The 6,000-nt window shown below is 39.3% G+C and overlaps 1 long non-coding RNA gene across 2 annotated transcripts in view; it reads left to right on the top strand.

Moving 5' to 3' along the window:
- Positions 1-609: 609 nt before the first annotated feature.
- Positions 610-6,000, top strand: part of LOC134297528 (uncharacterized) — a 29,308-nt gene continuing 23,917 nt past the window's right edge. For both annotated transcript variants that reach the window (XR_010004297.1, XR_010004296.1), the window contains exon 1: positions 610-1,540. This is a non-coding gene — a long non-coding RNA (uncharacterized LOC134297528). The remainder of the gene's footprint in view (positions 1,541-6,000) is intronic.

Raw genomic sequence — 6,000 nt, 5'->3', positions numbered from 1 at the left:
GTGTCCAGTTTTGGGCACCGCAGATGAAGGGAGATGCTGACAAGCTGGAAAGCGTCCAGAGGAGGGCAACTAAAATGATTAAGGGTCTGGAGAACAAGCCCTATGAGGAGAGGCTTAAAGAGCTGGGCATGTTTAGCCTGCAGAAGAGAAGGCTGAGAGGAGACATGATAGCCATGTACAAATATGTGAGGGGAAGTCATAGGGAGGAGGGAGCAAGCTTATTTTCTGCTGCCCTGCAGACTAGGACACGGAACAATGGCTTCAAACTACAGGAAAGGAGATTCCACCTGAACATCAGGAAGAACTTCCTCACTGTGAGGGCTGTTCGGCAGTGGAACTCTCTCCCCCGGGCCGTGGTGGAGGCTCCTTCTTTGGAGGCTTTTAAGCAGAGGCTGGATGGCCATCTGTCGGGGGTGCTTTGAATGCGATTTCCTGCTTCTTAGCGGGGGGTTGGACTAGATGGCCCTTGAGGTCTCTTCCAACTCTACTATTCTATGATTCTATGATTCTATGATTCATCAAAAAGAAAAAGAAAAACAATTTTTATTAGCCAGAATAGCAATTCCATGCAAGCTCTATGTGGAATATGTCAAAACCAAGCAAGAGATGGGGAGGGGAATAATCTGTAAACCAGCACTATTCTTTTCGTACTTTACTTTGATTCCATGAATTTCACTGTTTCATGATTTCTGTTAAAAATGCATATAGTTTTTGATTAGTTTCCCACACTGTGGAACCAAACAACTGAATATGACAGAATTTAATTTCGTTGCCGAGGAGTCATTCCCTTGATGCATTGGCAGAGATCACCCAATCAAAGACTGGCTAAAGGTTAGGATATGTGCCATTGTGTGTATGTCAGTAAACATTTCATAGCAATATGAATAGCCCTCTCCCTTCAGTGATTTGGAAATTGTGAGGAGGGGGACAGGAAGATTGAAACAGAGACCTTGCTCCATGCATCAAAGCTGTTTTCAACAAAGCTCTCTCCACTTTTCTGCACCAGTGCTCCCTATTATTAAGTTTTCTATCTAATGAAAACAAACTTTGTTTTTTAAATAATAAAATAAAACAGCCTGTAAATTTATCACAAATATTCAAACTCCATTCTGAAGCACATACAGGAAATATATGTATGATATATACCATAATGATAGCTATACATATGCATTAGCAAAGAGAATCCAGGGCTTGCAGGATCAGTCTGTCAGGACTTTTTGATTAGCAGAGACAATAACATCCACCAAGGTTTTACACTGATAAGATGGAGTGTAATGTTACACTCATGGAAGAAGATGGCATTCACACACCATTGCCTACATATTGAATACTAGCATTGGACAATCAAATGCACATCCTGAATAACCATGGCAACGGAAAGCCACAACCACGTGCAGCACACAATTATGTACAGTGCACCAAATATACAACTCTATTTCTGATCAATTTTGAACTGAATATGGTTATTCTGCACCAAACAAGAACGTCAACGTGCTTCGATAGGAGAAGAGGTGTAAGATACCTGCTATAAAGATTGCAGGTAAGCTCAAAAGAAATTGGAGATGTCAGAATGGTAGTGCTTTCCATTGTTTCTGTGCTATTTTATTATGAATGGTTTCCCCACATTTCTGGAGTGATACAATGTAGCAGTCACTGTTCATTGTTGCCCGACACTAGAAGAAATCAAGCAAAATCACCCCCTTGTATTTCCAGAAGACATCCATCATGATGTTATGTTATGAGTGCTAGCTTTTGAATGTCTTTGATCTAGAGGAGGTGGAGTGCTGCCATGCCACAGACTGATTTTTGTTCTTTGGTTTATATGGGTATGCCCAGATCTCATTGCCAGTGTAAACATTGCATCACTCTATAACAGGGTCCCCAAACTAAGGCATGTGGGCCAGATGCATCCCTCCAAGGTCATTCCCTGCCCTAAAATTTAGACTTAGGGTTGTCCTAAGTCTGAAACGACTTGAAGATACACAAAGACTACAGTCCTATTGACTATCAAAAGTCAAAAGCAAGCCCATGCTCCCCGCTGAAATACTGGTAAGTTTATGTTGGTTAAAATTGTTCTTTGTTCTAAATATTGCATTGTTCTTTCATGGTTTTCTGCACTACAAATAGGATATGTGCAGTGTGCATAAGAATTTGCTCATTTTTTTTTCAAACTATAGTTCATCCATCCCCCCAAAAGTCTGAGGGACCGTGAACCAGCCCTCCTCTTAAAAGGTTTGACGACCCCTGCTCTAAAACTTTGAGAAGCTATCTATAAGAAAAACACCACAAAAACAGTTGAATGAAATACATTACAATAATGCATGACCCCACACCACTTTGGCAACATCACAGGTAGTTGCACAAATGGGGTGTACTGCCACATCTCTCTTACAGCTCTGACCTGGTGCATTCAGACTTTAACTTGTTTGGTTGGATGAAGGAAAGCCTTCAGGGATAGCACTTTGATGAAGCATATGAAGTGGAAGATGCTATCAGACACTGGACCAGGAGTTCCTAAAATAATTTTTCCAAAATCTATGCACACACACATACACACACACCTGTTAGAACTGGTATGTTGATAGGAAACAACATAGCTCTTGTAAGTTTTCACTCTCTTGAATAGGACATGCATAAGTGAAGGGATTGCAATGATGAGATCCTGAACTTCAAAATTTATCTTTACATCAAGAAAAATATGGAAACTATATAACAGAACCTACAGTGGGTTCTAGATTCAGGGGGATTTATATAAGTGTTGATTTGGATCAATGAACCAAAGAGGACACAACTCTTAACAGACAGAACTACAGCATGGTTCTTGTTAGTTTCAGTGAATTTCTTACAGTGCAAGCACGTGTATCTTCAGCTGAAAATTGGGATTTGTTTCTGCTATCATCTCAGAAAAAGCTAGCTCCATGTAAAACTGTGTAGATTGCCCAGATTGGTACACTAGTGTCCAAGCTAGTGTATCAAGAGGAGCATGATAGTTGTGTATCACCACAGTTGTCCAGACTTTGAATATAGTACAGCTGTTCAAATCCCCCCCCCCCAAAAAAAAAACTCCAGTTGGTTTGAGAGGCAGTATTTCATCCTGCAGACCTCTCAAGGTGCTTACCAAAGAACACACACAGGCCCCTCCTTGCCACACACTGTGTAAATATGCAGTAATATTAGTTTCATAAATGAAGCTTGTCAAAAGTAAATCAGTTGCTCCTCTCTGAAAAGGCAGCATGGAGTAAGTAGAAAAGGATCACTCCATTCCTACCCTGAACCCCAGGTTATGGCAATAATCCTAGGTAGATACAGTCACAGAAAAGATTGCATTGAATCTTTGAAGTATCCCAGTTGGGGGAAGAGGACCAAACAACCACGAACAAGTGTGAATTTTTCAGGCTCCTCAGTATCACCCGTTCATTTTCCCCTGAAATGGGAGTTGTTCAGGATTATTCCTCAGGCTGCCACCTAAAGAAAACAGTAATCTCAAGGATACCAGTAAATCCCATTGAAAAAAAAATGAGACTCACTTTTGAATAACAATGCTAAAATTGGATTCTAATTTTTCTGTAATTTGACAAAAATATTTTTGTTTGTTTCTTTGAATCCTTCTTGATCATCATTAATATGTAGAATATTCATAATTATGGTTAGTAACTGTAAGATAAGATCTACTTAGGCATTATGATCTAAAGTTGTATTTAAACATCTCATAAACACTGAGAAACATATTTATTTTCAGCATCAGTAGAAATTCTTTTGTTGCAGTTCCAACTACAGTATAAGGCAGAATTTGGGATGCAGTCAGAACAACTTAGTGTGGATTTAAGGTGTTTGCTTCTTACTTTAAAACCTATTAATTTGCATTAAATATAGATCCTTCCCATTTCATTGACCAGGATCATACTATTTGAGCTATCTGTTTTCGTTAAAACAAACAACACACTATTTTTGGATTATTTCCCTGAGTAGCAGGGGTGCTTGTGTTGTTATTTTTCCCCTAAGCCACAGAAATAATATGAAACCAGAGACTATGAATAAAACAGGAGATTGATTTAACACAAGGATTATTTCTGGCATTCAGTATGTGTGAAGAGCATATTAATAGTATCCAACCTTTTTATGATTGAAAGATAGGAATAATGAACTGGCATGGAGCCTTTGTAATTCACAGCCAACACGCAGTCTTTTTGAAACCAATATGTTGCAAAGAGACAGAAATGAAGAAGTGGACACCAAAGGCTAGAATTAATCAGGCCACAAATGTAACTGAGAATATAACTTAAGATGGTGTAGTTACAGCATAGTGAAGTTACTTTTTTTAAAAAAAAAATCTGAAGCCTAGCATCCCTTTTACCAACATGGTTTCAGGTAGAAGGATTCTGAAATTTATAATCCAAAATAATAACTTGAATAAGCTTTGAATTTTTCTGGTGAAAGGTGCAATGAGAATTGCATAGATAGTAACACTCTCCTCCTAGCAAACTGCTGCTCACTCTTACAGTGAACCTAATAATGACTCATCCCCTACTGAGTGAAATAGATGCATTAAAAAGCCCTAAAGAAAATAGATTTGCTACCATCTGCAATGTGATCTTGTAGCCATTCCAGTGATTCCTGAAATTCTGACCCTTTCTTTCCCATACTAAAGCCTAAAGAATCTACAACAGGCCGACAACACCTACCCTTCTTGCTCTTGCTCTTCAGACAGAGGTGAAATGCCAGTGTGAAGCAAGTGTTGTTATCAGTGTTGGTGATCCAGAATGAGTGAATAATAATAATAATAATAATAATAATAATAATAATAATAATAATAATAATAATAAAACTTTATTCTTATATTATGTCCTATGTCCCTGAAGGGACTTGGGGCAGCTTACATGGGGACCAAGCCCAAAAACAAGATTACAAATATGTCAACATAAAATACCTTACAGTACAATAAAATACCATATAAAACATATAAAAAACATTATCAAACATGAACTCAATAACAACTAATCAATAGTCAGGCATAGTGGTTGAGTTCAGAGCTGAGAAGGCTGGGAAGGGCATGTACAGTATACTACATGGGCGAGGCTGATAATAAAGTGCAAGTGAAACTCTGTATCATAAAATGGTAAACAAACCAGTCCTTTCCACCATGATATGATTTCTTTTATCTCTTTTGGGAAGAGATGTGGGTTACACTCCCCTTGAAGACACAGGTCCACAGTTTGGGTGTACTCCTCTACTAAGCATTAAATTTGGAGACCCAGGTTTCTGCAGTGGCCAGAAGGGGCTTTGTGTGCTAACTGCACCCATTCCTTGAGAGGCCAGATCTGGCCATGGTGTTACATGCTTAGTTACATCCCATCTGGATTACTGTAACATGTTCTATGTGGGGCTTCCTTCAAAGAGTATTCAAAAACTTCAGCTGGTCCAAAGAACTGCAGCCAGGTTGCTGACTGGGACTGGCTACAGGAAGCAGACAACCCCCTGTTGTAACAGCTCCACTGGCTGCCAGTTTGTTTCTGGGCCCAATTCAAAGTGGGCCCAGAAAGTGCTGATTATGACCTTTAAATCCCTATATGGCTTGGGTCCAGGTTATTTGGCTGACCGCATCTCCTTGTAGAAGCCTGCTCAGGCCCTGAGATCTTCAGGAGAGACACTTCTCTTGGTCCCCCCTCCATCTCAAGTTCAGTTGGGGGGAACAAGAGATCGGGCCTTCTCAGTGGCTGCCCCTTGACTCTGGAACTCCCTTCTTCTCTGGGAAGCCAGAATGATATCCTGTTCTCATGATATAGCCAAAGTATAAGCTTCAGTTGTATTGTTTTAATTTCTAGAGCGAGTTCAGGATTTCTGTGCTCTTGGACCCATCAGTCATTTTGGCAATCTTCAGTATCCATAAAATTATTCTCTAGAACTATATTTCAAATGAATCAATTTTCATTGATTTCAGCTATACATGATGTAAAAAATATAGATAACATAAAAACAATAAAGAAAATTAAACCACATTTT

Source organism: Anolis carolinensis, chromosome 3, assembly GCF_035594765.1.
Source record: "Anolis carolinensis isolate JA03-04 chromosome 3, rAnoCar3.1.pri, whole genome shotgun sequence".
Taxonomy (NCBI): domain Eukaryota; kingdom Metazoa; phylum Chordata; class Lepidosauria; order Squamata; family Dactyloidae; genus Anolis; species Anolis carolinensis.
This window is presented reverse-complemented; position numbering and strand designations above follow the sequence as displayed.